This window comes from Diabrotica undecimpunctata, chromosome 9 (genome assembly GCF_040954645.1).
Source record: "Diabrotica undecimpunctata isolate CICGRU chromosome 9, icDiaUnde3, whole genome shotgun sequence".
Classification (NCBI taxonomy): Eukaryota; Metazoa; Arthropoda; class Insecta; order Coleoptera; family Chrysomelidae; genus Diabrotica; species Diabrotica undecimpunctata.
In genome coordinates, this window is record NC_092811.1 from 113,103,125 (window position 1) to 113,116,589 (window position 13,465).

The 13,465-nt window shown below is 32.9% G+C and overlaps 1 protein-coding gene across 2 annotated transcripts in view; it reads right to left on the minus strand.

Annotated features, from left to right (window-relative positions):
- Window positions 1-13,465, minus strand: part of LOC140450409 (LIM/homeobox protein Lhx9-like) — a 779,178-nt gene that overhangs the window by 130,877 nt on the left and 634,836 nt on the right. The window lies entirely within an intron of this gene.

The following is a 13,465-nucleotide window of genomic DNA, read 5'->3' on the forward strand; positions in this document are numbered from 1 at the left end:
TAATTTCTTGCTTTCTCCAAGCTGAAGTTGGTACCTTCTCTATGCGCCTTGAATGGTAGCTTGCATTATCCATAACCACGACCGAATCAGCTGGAAGAAATTTTAACATTTCCCCGAAGTAGTCTTCGAAGACATCCGAATTCATGTCCTCATGATAATCTCCCGTCCGACACGACTCAAAGCTTAACAAACCTTCTTTTAAAAATCCTTCTTCGCTTCCAATGTGAGCAATTATAAGCCTCTTCCCTTTTCCCGAAGGCACTTTAATACCCGTCGAAAGGCCTTCTATGAAAGCTTGGCGAGCACTTGTTACATTTTTATCTTGCCACATTTTTTGGACTATATAACCTTCGTTTATCCACGTCTCATCAAGATAAAAAATTTTCTTGTGCTCTCTGCGGTACTGTTTTATAGTTCTCAAATATTTTCGTCTCCAGCAAATGATTTCATCACTTTCCAGTAATAGTGCCTTTCGATTGTGCTTTTCCCAGGAAAAATTCATACTTTTTAAAGTTTTCCATAAAAGTTTTCTGGATATCAAAGGAATATCGTTATCTTGGCTTATCTCCATTAGTATTTTGTCAAGGGTGGGTATTTCCTTTTTAAAATAAAACGAATGAACTTTTCTTCGAATGTCACGTTTGGTGTCTTCACCTAAGATTTTTATTGGTCTTCCTGATTTTCTCTTGCATGGACTTAACTGGCCTGATATCTTTCTTTCTCGCAATAATTTAAAAATCGTGGACTGTCCAATTCCAGTCATTCGGGCACATCGCTCAACACTTTCTTGCACAGACAAACTAGGGTGATCGTGTTTTATGCAATCATATACATTTAAAATTATAACTTTTTCACTAACAGATAGCGGAGAATTTTTTACACCTCTTTTCTTTGGAGTAAATGTCGCCATTTTATAACTTTTTCACTATTTCTATATCACAATATTACTGTACGTTTAATTGGTGTAGTAACAATTACTAACTCGAATGTCGAATGTCGAATGATAATAATAAAATAAAAGAGGGATTATAATGAAAGTGTAAGTAAAACCTCATTACGCGTTATTAGTCTTCATGTTGATTTATTTTAGTTCTTAGTAATATTAGGAGGTGCGTCATACCCTTATCAGTTTCTTCTAATGCTTTTATTCGTTCAGTAAGGAAGTGAATTTGTTTTTATAAATAAAAATGTAATTAGCTTTAATGACCATATAATGGAATACGAGTTTGAAGAATAAGTTAATCGAAAAATTAAATAAAATTGGTTATCACAAAATATCCAAAATATGATATTTTGAGGTACATCAATTTTTGACGACGAAGTTGACATCCGTCCATTTGCCTACGCCCATGACGACACCGAAATTCAGGCAAATTTTATGACACTTCATGATTTATTACTCTACACTCATTTGAAACCAATTATACGTAGTTTTAAAATTGATGGCGATATTAAATTGAGATCTAATAATATTTATAATTTATAAGTCTGATTTGAAATGAATTTTTACATATTTTCTTAGCAGCGCTGTATCATTAATTTATTCATAAACAAACAACGTCCAAAAGCTTGCCGATAAAGTCGTGTTATCTTTCTCTTAAATAGAGTCATTAGCATTTTGAATCGTTTCACTGTCTCATTAAATCAGTTTAATCCTAGGCGTTTAAAAGTAAAAACTGTCAATTTTTATGTACTTTTAAACCTCTTTGTGGTATTTATTGTTCGTAAATGATTCATGCTGATAGTTTTCCAAATATTTTTACAAATTATTTATTTTGGAACAGCCTACGAAACGGTTTTTTGGATTCAGAATATTAATATTGAATAAATATGAATTTTTGTTGCTTTTATTATTTTAATTTAAGTGTATAAGTTTGTCGAAAGTTTATAAGATATATGATAAATTTATACGGTCGGAACGGTTTTTAAATTATACATAAGTACTATGTAAATTGAAGTATATAACATTTTTAATGACTTAACCAATTAAAAAATAGCAATATACAGGCTACACCTACAACATGATATCCTTTTTGTATTTAACCTTTTAGTTATTTTTAATGAATATACATCGACGGATGAAAACAACAATTATCCAAAATACCGCATAGTAATTCCCTCATTTTTTTCTTGGTGGCTCCATAATCCAACTCGACGCGTCCGCCGTCACTTTACTATCTTTTCCGTGGTTTTCCTTTCGGTTTTATGGCTTAAATTGTATTGCCTGCTGCTTTTTTTTCATAACGCGTTATCATCCATCGCCAGTACTTGCCAAACCCATTTAACTCTCTTGTATTAACTAACCATTAGAGAGCGGAATTTTTTTTTATAATAATTATTTATAATAAATCACAAATGCCTTGTTTCTGTTCTAGAACTCAAAAACAAGAGATTAGCCAAAATACCAGGCAACTAATGCGGAAAAGAAGAGAAATGAGAAGCGAGATGGAAACTAAAGCCGACGTGCCACTTCTTCGAGTGCCATATCAGTATTACCCGACGTTGGCGATCACCATTGCGAAGGCTTCTCGATCTTCTGAGTAGAATAATTGTCCTGCATTTGATATCTGAGTCCATTCACGAATGTTTCTTAACCAAGAAACGTGTTTTCTTTTCTTTCTTCTTCTTTAATTACCATCTCCGCGACGAAGGTTGGCAATCTCATGGCCATTCTGACCTTCGAGGCAGCTGCTCTGAACAATTGCCTTGAGCTGCAACCAAACCACTCTCAGGTTCTTCAACCAGGAGACGCGTCTTCTTCCTAAGCTTCTCCTACCCTCTATTTTTCTTGAATTATGAGTCTCAAGATGTTGTATCTTTCGCCTCTCACATCACATGTCCGAGATATTACAATTTTCTTTCTTGTTTTTGTATTTCCATTTCCCTCTCTCTGCCTATTCTCCTTAACACTTCTGTATTCGTGACTCTATCTACCCATGGATTCCTTAACAATCTTCTAAATTTCCATATTTCAAACGCGTTAAGTCGATTTATTGTATTCCGGTTTAATGTCCACGATTCAGCTCCATAGTACATTACACTGTGTACATAGCATTTAATTAGCCTTATTCTGAGGGCCAATTTCAGATTTTTGATGCATAAAATCTTTTTCATTTTCACGAAGTTGGCACGTACTTTTTCAATTCTGACTAATATTTCTGCAGTATACTTGTTATTTTCTGTGATTATCGTTCTCAAGTAAGTATATCTTCTTACTCACTCAATCTGCTGGCCGCCTACCGTTAATATTTCGTTTGTATTGTTGTTCTTGCTAATTTTCATGAATTTGGTTTTTTTGATGTTAAGAGAGAGTCCGTATTCTGCACTATATCTTAATATTTTGTTGATTATTCTTTCTAAGTCTTCCAAGTTGCCGGCTATTATGACTGTATGGTCGGCATACCTAATGGTGTTAACTAAACTTCCGTTCACTTTTATGCCGACTGGGCTGGGTGATGATGATGATGAATGATGAGAGAGTGAAATACATGCAACACAATATTACCAAAATATGCGCATATATTATATGCATTACTTTTGGTAAAAATATGCAGCTCTTTTTTCTAAATTTGTCTAAATATGCAAATGCATTTTAAAAATACTCAAAAATTAAAACAAAATGTTAAATATAAACATTTATGTTGAATACATATTTATTTTTTACATAAAAACAAATGAAATGACACACAAAAACTGATATTATAATTAAGAATCTAAAATATTATAATAGAGTTTATAATTAAACATTTTTCAAAATTTTCAACTAAAAACTTTTACCTTTTATTACTAAAAATGTGTTTGAACACAGAAAAAGTTCGTTCTACATCTACTGACGTTATAGGGCAATATTTTGATTTAGATGATAAACCAATTTGTCAAGTCGTAAGATCCCCAGAAAAGTTACCTTCCAAAATACGGATTATCCTTACTTTCCTCAAACAATCGAAGCCCTCATTTTTTTCTAATAAATTTATATTTCTATTATACACAGTCTACAATTAATAGTGACATCCCCCGCCCACAGCATAGATCGGAGACCCTTCTGCTGTATGCTGATGACACTGCTTTCCCTCACATCGGGATCACACAGAGAGCGTGGACAATTGTCTGTATTCGAAAGAGCGCAAAACTATCTAATTAGGTGGTGCAATAAATGGGAGGTGTCCATAAATCCCTCCAAAACACAACTAATTTTATTTAAATCTTTACATTGTCGCGATGTCCGGGGCCGAATAGCTCTGTTAGCAGAGGACCTTATTCTCAGAAACTCGGTTTCCTATTTGGGAGTCCATTTTACAAGGACTCTCAACTGGAAAACCGACATTCAAGATACTCTTGACAGGGGAGAAAGAGGTTTAAACTCCTGGCAGTGCTAGCCGGCAAATTGGGCAAGAGGCCATCTAAAACTTTATTGCACACCTATAAAACTTTCATTAGACCCATCATTGAATACAAGGCATGCATCTACGTCTCTCTTAAGACCTACGAAATCAATGCTGTTATGGCTACCGAAAGAAAAATCCTGAGACTCTGCATGAGGCGGAGCAGGCTATACCCATTAGCACACATACACGCACTGGCAAACATCCTATCCCTCAGCAGGAGGTATGTCCTTCGAACCATCACAGGCTCGAATAATCGAACATAGCGAATATTAAAAACACCTTGCAATCGCTGAGGGCAAATATTCACCAGGCTTCCCCAAAGAAAAGTTCCATTCCCTCCAGCTAAACTTCTCCAAAACACTTGACATGAACTCCCTGATGAGTATTTTGAAATCTTAGAAACAACCCATATTAAATATCGCAGCTAACAACTGCACGCCAAAAATGCTGATTAAGAGCCGTTCCTATTGTATGGCTGGTAACCCCTGAAGTACCTACCTCGACATGTTTGGCACAAATCATACAAATTCCTCCTGTGCGCTTCTAACACATCTCCCACACAAACACGTCACCTTCTAAACCCCACCTTCCTTTGGAATTTCCGGAAATTTTTGACAATGAGCAGAAAAAGTGTTAATCAGATTAACCGAATCACTTATTTGTAAATTTCTTTGTTTTAATGACTTTATTAGATCTGGTAAACAACTAAAATTAACTTTTATGAACATAAGTTCTTTAGAAATTTGTACGTTACTTAAAAGTTCTTAACTTTCGGTTACACACTGCGAGTAATTTTGAATATCTTACACAATGTCTTATAGGTCATCAACAGAATTTGGGTAGAAAATTGCTGCTTTAATCCATGTTTCCCATCTTGTTATTACGCTCTCTGGAGGCAAGATTACACCTGTTAATTTTTCTTTATAGATTTTCACACGTAAAGATGCTTTCAAAAATACTTTTTTAATATTTTAAGTACTCAAATCTTTCAACTTCTTCGTTTGATTCCTGTATAATAAGGTTTTCTAATATTATGATAATTATTATAGATAATAATGGATTACCCTGTCGCACTCCTTCTTTGACCTCAAAGCTTTCTGTTATACTATTGTTTATCTTGACTTTATTCACTGTCCTTTGGAGAGTTAATTTTATTATTCTAATAGGCTTTGCACCAATATCCATATTATGCAGTACTGTAAATAGTTCCCTTCTTTTGACTCGATCGAAAGCCTGTTTAAAATCAATGAAAAGAACCATCGTGTCTTTATTGTATTCGTAACTTTCAGCCTGTATTTCTCGTAATGTAAAGATCTTCTGCACAGTACTTCTGCCTTTTCTAAAACTACACTGATAGTCTCCTATGCTTTTATCAACCTTGGTTGTTAATTTATTCTTAATATGTATAGCCAATATTTTACATGCTATGTTGAGTAGCGGTATGCCTCGATAATTCTGACGTTCAGCCATATTTCCTTTTTTGTGAATAGGGTATAGTATTGCTTCTGTTCATTCCTCAGTTAGTATTTCTTATTCCCATATATTTTTTATTAATGTCTGGATTTTATCTTCTGATTCTCTTCAAATTTAATCATTTCAGCCATTATGAAGTCGCTTCCAAGGCTTTTTTCTTTATAGTTTTTTTTTTAACGTACAGCTTTCGGCTGGTGTCCTCGTTTCTCATTTTTTATTCCTTGATACAGGTTCCTAATTTGATTATTTTTATAGCTTTTCTCTATATTTTTTGGCTTAGCTTCATAATGTTTTTTTTTCTCGTAGTATTTTTTTAGTTTTATTACTGTGCTCGATGTCATTTTTCTGCGCTTTTTTTGTTTCTTGGGTTATCATTTTTATTTGTAGCCTGGCCCGTTCTTCCAATTCTTATTCACGTTCTTCATTAAATTATTCTTTTTGTGTTATCTTATGTTGTCATTGGTGCTGGAAATATGTTCTGCTTCTTTAATTACATCTCCTAATGTTGTGTCATCACCTGAGTCTGTCCTATTTATAGGGTATCACTTTTCTTAATGTTGCACTTGTTTTGCGTGAATATTCCTTGCACTGCAATATGAGTTGATATCCAGGTCCACCCTTAAGGAAATATCCACTTCTCATAGTGTAATCAGCTTCTCAATAGACTTTGTTTAGTTGCGCTTTTCAACAACCATTTGCTTTAATTGAGGTTTGGCAATAATGGCAACTTTACTTCTTTCTAGTATTATTAGTCTTGTTTTTTACACCGACTTTTACTTTTTCGCAGTGGATTTACACTAGCTTTATTATTCTTTACTTTATAATCACCTGATACTGTAAGTTAGTATTTAATCTTCGCAAAAAATTTCGAAATTTTTGGTTTTATCGTTGGCGAAAAATCAGACATTTTAACACTTTCAATACAACGTTGCCATTCAATGGTAGGCATATTTAAATTTAATATCCACCAAACATTTGAAAAACACTAAACCATACACAACGCTTACTTTAAATAAATGTTTAAAAAAAAACTGATAAAATAATTAGACTCTTAAAAGAAGGTAGGTACTTACGACTTGCTAGGCTAATAAAATATTCTTTTTCCTGGAAAACCCATAATTATTAAATTCAGATAGTAATGGGAAAGTCCAGATAGATAAGGAGTTCGTTCATATCCAAGTTATAAAATTCCAATTAAGAGGAAAATTTTAAACTTTTATTTAATTTATTTTTAGACTATGTAAAATAAAACCTGTTTAGCTTAAATATACAATGTTGTTTAAAATGAAAAAATTTGCAATCCATTATCTATATGCACTTTGCCTATTCTGTTTTCTACTAACAATAATTAAAAAAAAAACTAAATCAATATGTTTTATTATAGTATTTTCATCATATTAGTAAAGACTTATTTTAAATAACTTGAATAATTAACAATCATTCGAAAAATTAGCATACATAAAGAACCACATTGTAGTCATCATTTTGTAGTCAGTAAAAGCTAATACATCTAGTACTAGATAGGAGACGCCTCAGGGAGTCATATAAAATAAAATTAGAATGATTAAAAAAATATTTTCACGTCAATATGGATGCTTTTACGTAGATGATCTTTCTACTTAAACTGAAAAAACACTAAATCCAAAAAATTGTGTTTATCACTAAAAAATATTAAATCCGGGTCTGGTTTTTTAAAAATACCCACCTATCTATAGCATACCGATCGTATAAGGGTCCTAAAAAAACTACTACTGATAAAAATGTCTTAATCAGACAAAAATATAGCCACTGTCTTCGAGACTACAACAATGTTCGAATTATAGGTTTTCACAAAAACGATAAAATCGTCGATTTCGGACCAAACTGGTTCCATGGCGGTTCATTGAATCTTTGGGTCAATACGGTATGCCATTCTAAAATATGCAGTTTTGTTTTGTTTTGTTATACAACAAGAAAAACATAACTAATGGGCAAAACCTTATTTAAATTAGACATATTAACTATCTTATATAAATATTTATATATTAGAAAAATTAAACTGTAGGTATATTGAAAATAGGCTAAAAGCGATAAGTATTGTAGGTAACGATATAACCTTAGTTACTCCGAATTCTTGTAGTATTAGAAACGGTTTGATCTTCTTTACATTTGATTTATAATTGAATGTTTGAAATTGACTTAAGTTTGACTTGAAAGTAAGTCAAAGTTAACTCAATCCTGAAAAATATTTTAAGTCAAATCAAACTGGACAATGGTTACAGGTTTAAAAATGAACTGTTTGTCAAACTAGTTTGAAAGAGTTATTTATCTACCAAGGGTATTAAATAGATTTTTATGCCCAGAGGTCGACGATATTACAAATCCGAGAGCCTCTGGCCCGAGGGTTTGTAAGTCGCCCGAGGGCATATATGTACATACATCTATTAGTAACCGCGGTACATACAAACTTTTATGTCATACTAGTTCGTTATTGCATCTCCAAAAAAATATGGTCTAAAAAATCCGAAATTTCGATTTCATTTTGACAATATATTTACTAGTAGACATTCTATCGTTCGTATTATGTTGCTACGCTACCGAAAACAAAACATTAATTAATGCTTGAGTCCATATATATTTCCAATATTAGGTCACAATTTATGAGAGAAAGTAATGCTAAAAACGCATCAAAAATAGAAATGTGAGCGTTTATGGATGTTCTCTTGTTATCTCAATACAAAAAGCAAAATCGTTCTTACCTGCACTAAATTTTTTTAGGAGAACACATGTATGACTAGAAACAGATTCTTATTGCACCAGGATGCACCAGCTGCATCGATGGTAAAAGTACCAGGAATAAAAAAATATATAAGTTAGCTGCAATAAAATGGCCCATAAATACATTGGTAGAAAATTACAAGAACAACTATTCTGTGGACGAATTTTTAACCATTGTTTAAATGTTAATACCTTTCCGAGGACTTCAATATTTTAGTAGTTGTAGTAGTTGTCTTCAATATTTTCCAAACAAATCGGTGAGGTATGGACTAAAACTTTTGTACCGTGTGATGCAAAACATTTTATGCATAAAATTTTAAAGTTCATTGCCGTAATCAACCCGTTATGATTGAGACCATGACAAAAAAAAATCGGTTGCCTGTAAAGTCGGTTTTACGGGCGAAGATTTTACGTGACAACGTCTTTTTCTCGGTAGAATATTTATTGATATGAATATTATTAAATTGCACAATAGGAACAAGGAATTGAATGAAAATATAAGAATTGCACAAATTTTAACTATAGAAATATATTTTGTATACTAAAACATTGTACATGTAAACTTAAACTTAACTAATTTCTATTTGAGTGATTTTGTTGAGGATAGGACGATGATAGGAGAAATATGAAATGAAAGAAAGTGTTTCTGCTGTAATGTGTCTTGAACGCCAAGAACGCTCGAGAAAGACAGAGACACAAGCACGCACCGATTCAACGCGCCTAATTCTCTAGTGCTGCGCGCGCAACGGACCGATCATGTTTGAGTGGGAGAGAGACGCAAGGCATTCGCCGGTCCGGCGGGCCTCTCTCTCGTTCGGTGACTCATCGTAACAGACGTGAGCGGGCGTTACACTTTTTCATGAATGACTCCGAGCCACAACCTAATTTATGAAGTTGTCACGTCAAAAAATTAACGGAAAATACCACAAGATTTTTAGACTCATAAATAAAGTCGTCCTGTAAAATCTTCACCGAAAACAAATAAAGCAGTCGGAGTAATCTCAGAAATGCACTATTATATAAAATGGCTGTTGAATATATTTTTTGCTAACCCATGAACATTTTCTTCTTCTTCTTCTTCTTCTTCTTCTTCTTCTTCTTCTTCTTCTTCTTCTTCTTCCTTCTTGTATGTAGCTTTAAAGATTCTCTTTAAAGCCTGTTTCTTCTTCAATATCAGCCTCCTAAATTGTTTAAATTATCGCACCATCTTTTTCTTGGTCTGCCAATACTTCTTGATCCATTTGCTGACTTATCTTGTACTACTCGTACTATCCTATCCTTTGCCATTCTACTAATGTGTTCGTTTCACTCCTGTTTCCGTTTTGTCACCCATATATTTATGTCTCCTAAGTAGCATGCTCTTCTTATGTTTTTGCTTCTCTCCCTATCCAACAGACTTTTCTCTGTTATTCGTCGAAGTATTTTCATCTCTATTATTTTCAGTAGTAGTCCCGTTTTAAATGTCTCAGGTCTTGTCTCCGCCGTGTATGTTAATATAGGCCTAATTGCTACTCTAGATTCTTATTTTGTATCTTGTCTTAGGTGTTTGTTTTTCCAGATTGTGTCATTAAGAGACCCCGCCGCTTTACTTGCTTTTAAGCTTTGTTGTCGTACTTCTTCAACATCTCCGTAACTGGTTATATCTATTCCCAGATATCTAAACCTTGCTTCCTGCTTTATTAGTTTCCCATCAATTTCGATTTTTCATCGAAATGGGTATTTAGATGTTGTCAAAAATTTGGTTTTTTCTGCTGATATTATATTGTTTTTCTTGGCTGTTGTATTGAAGATGTGTGTTAATGTTTGGACCTTATCTTCTGTTTTGAAAATTAATGTGACGTCGTCTGCATAACATAGTATTTGGATTTCTTTGTTCCCCATTCTGTAACCACGACCTTGACGTACTGCTTGTATTATTTTGTCCATTATTATATTAATCAGACGTGGGCTTAACGAGTCACCCTGTCTGACTCCGCTTTGTACTGGTATACATTGTGTTAGTTTTCTATTTATCTTTGCCTATATTCGATAATGGAAGTAGATGTTTTCGATGGTTTGTATAATATTGATTGGTATGTTTCTTTTATACAGTAGATGTAAGTCGTCTTCGACTTGGATGAGATCAAAACCCTTTATCAGGTCTATAAAACATAGATATGTTGGTTTATTGTACTCGATGGCCTTTTCTGTGATTTGTCTTAGTACAAATACGGCGTCTACGTAGGAACTTTCAAATCTGAATTCTTGTTGTTCATCTGATAAAGTTGTTATTTTACTGATTTTGTTGCTTTGAAATTTTGTGATAAGCCTAAGTGCGGTGTTCAGTAGATTTATACCTTTATAATTGTTAAGGTCTTCTTTATCTCTTTTCTTGGACATTGGTATCATTATGCTGTTTCGCCATGCGTCTGGTATCTTGCAGTGTAATATTAGTTTTTGTTTAAGTTTTGTCATCTCTAGGGATACACTGTCTCCTCCGTGTTTTAGAAGCACGTTGTTTATTCCGTCTGGTCCTGGTTGCTTTCTACTTTTGAGTGCGTTTTCCTTTCCTTTAAACGTTCCGTCAGGTACCTTTCCCATTCGTTTGCTGGTATGTTATTGTATTCCTTCAATTCTGCCATTTCTTTCCGTTGGTTTCGTATGAATCTCCATATTCGTTTTTGTGTACCGTAGAAGTCGCTTTCCACCTTTTTTGTAAACTGTTTCCAGTGTTCATTTTTTGTTTTTTTTTTGACCAACTGCTTTGTTTTATTTTGCATTCTATAGGTGTCTCGGGATTCTGGAGTATATGATGTTCTGTACTTCGTGTAAGCCTCCCGTTTCTCTTTACATTTCTCTTTTTTCTTTTCTGAAACTTGGTGTATTGTTGTTGTTTCTTTTGTTTAGTATTACTTTGCGTTTTCCTAGAGCTTCTGTTGCTTCTTCTGCTTCTTCAATGTTGTTTTTAATTTTCTCCCAGCTCGCGTTTATATCTTCGATGTCGTCTATTTGTTTCTGCTGTATCTTCTGTGCTAGCCTCTTTTGGTATATTTCTCTTGTAGAGTCGTTCCACAGTGATTCTAAATTGATTTTTTCCTCGATGATTGTCTGTAGAAATTGTTATATTGCTATTTTCATTTTTATTTTTTCTAGTACTAGTTTGTGTTCACTCCCTGCGTCTGCTGAGTTTAAGGGGACCTGCATGAACATCGTGGGAATCAATGAACAACTGCTCTAAAATGCAACTCCTTAATACTTCAATACCTTATACAAATGTTATCTAGAATATTACGTAGAATCTAAAAATGCAATAATATACAGGGTATTCCATTTAAATTACCAAAGCATTTGTTAATTTCCGGTATAATTGGAAGTGGCATGTCTGTCAAAATATTTGCCGTAAGTTTGTCATTACTTGCAATTCTTATGAGGCAATTTTCATAAATATCGTGTAAGTAATTTCCGATATATAGATATCGTAAGGTCGTCGTATAAACAGATTGTACATTAACATAACCTTATTCAAAAACTTCTGTTTTCTTCAACATTTGTTTTGTTTCGTACATAAAACATTGATTTAATTTATTTGTTAAAAGAACAACTATATGGAATTTATACTCTAAAACTCTCCTTCTCTCATTGTTAATTATTTACTCAACGACTGTCGGACAAACCTTAAAGACGAATTTAATGGTCCAATTTTATCGAATACAACCCGGTACCTTTTATCTATAAAATGCACTAGTAAATAACTTAATTTTATGTGAACGGTGTATCTGAGGGTTGTGTATTCAGTCCGTACCTGTCGTAAAATGTAATTTATGGTTATGGCTGTGTATGTCATCAAGTGTCGATATAGGAGCCGACAGTCAATAATATATTGACTGGTGGAGTCTAGTTGGACCATGTCCTTCCATGCCTGAAAAGGCTCCCAACAATGTCAGGGCCGGTATATTGCTTATTTCTATATTATTATTATTTTTTATGTTATACTCTGTTATAAATTGCTTTCAATATTATATTTAATCAAATTTATACTTAGTACCAAAATTAAAGCATAATTTTAAAACTTTAATTAACTTCAGACTTAATAAATAAGTTTTTATTTTTCTTTTATTTTTTAATTTTGGCTTTAAAATAACTAAAATGAAATATGTTGTTTTTTTTACGAGAAATATATTAAAATAAGACTGACATCATAAAAAAAAGACAAATTGAAAAATTTTTAAAGATCAATAAAATTAAATCTGATTTCTCTGGAGTTTATTACTACAATTAACTTTATTTTCGTGGAAACTTTGTTTTTAAAAACGTTATTTTCAAAATACAATACAGTATGTTCGTTGCCGAACTATAAATAAACACCCTTATTACAACTGAATCGGTCATTTTAAAAACCACATATATCCAGTAGTAGTGCTTTTGAGAAAAACGAGAAAAACTGTTTTAACGCAATACATTTTTTGAGAGACGAATTATTGGGGCTTGGTACTAATGTACATAATATATGCAATGCTTTCTATCATATGTTGCAGATTTTGACATAATACTTTTTTCATAAAACACCATTAAAGTCGATGGATATAGGTGGTTTTTAAAATGACTGCTATTTTTCGAAAATTTTCTAAAATAAAACTACGTTTGCGCAATGTCAACTTAATAATATATTGTACATATTAAACTTTGAATAGAAAGAAATTGTCGTAAACAGTAATGTATACAAAAAATAATAATTTTACTAATCTTTGTACTCTACTGCTGTTGTAGGCCAGTCAAAAATTTCGGAATAAAACTCTTTACAGTTTTTTACTTCTTCATTTATTACGTAAGGCTTGAACTAGCGTAAATTTATCATTTTCTTGTCTTTAATA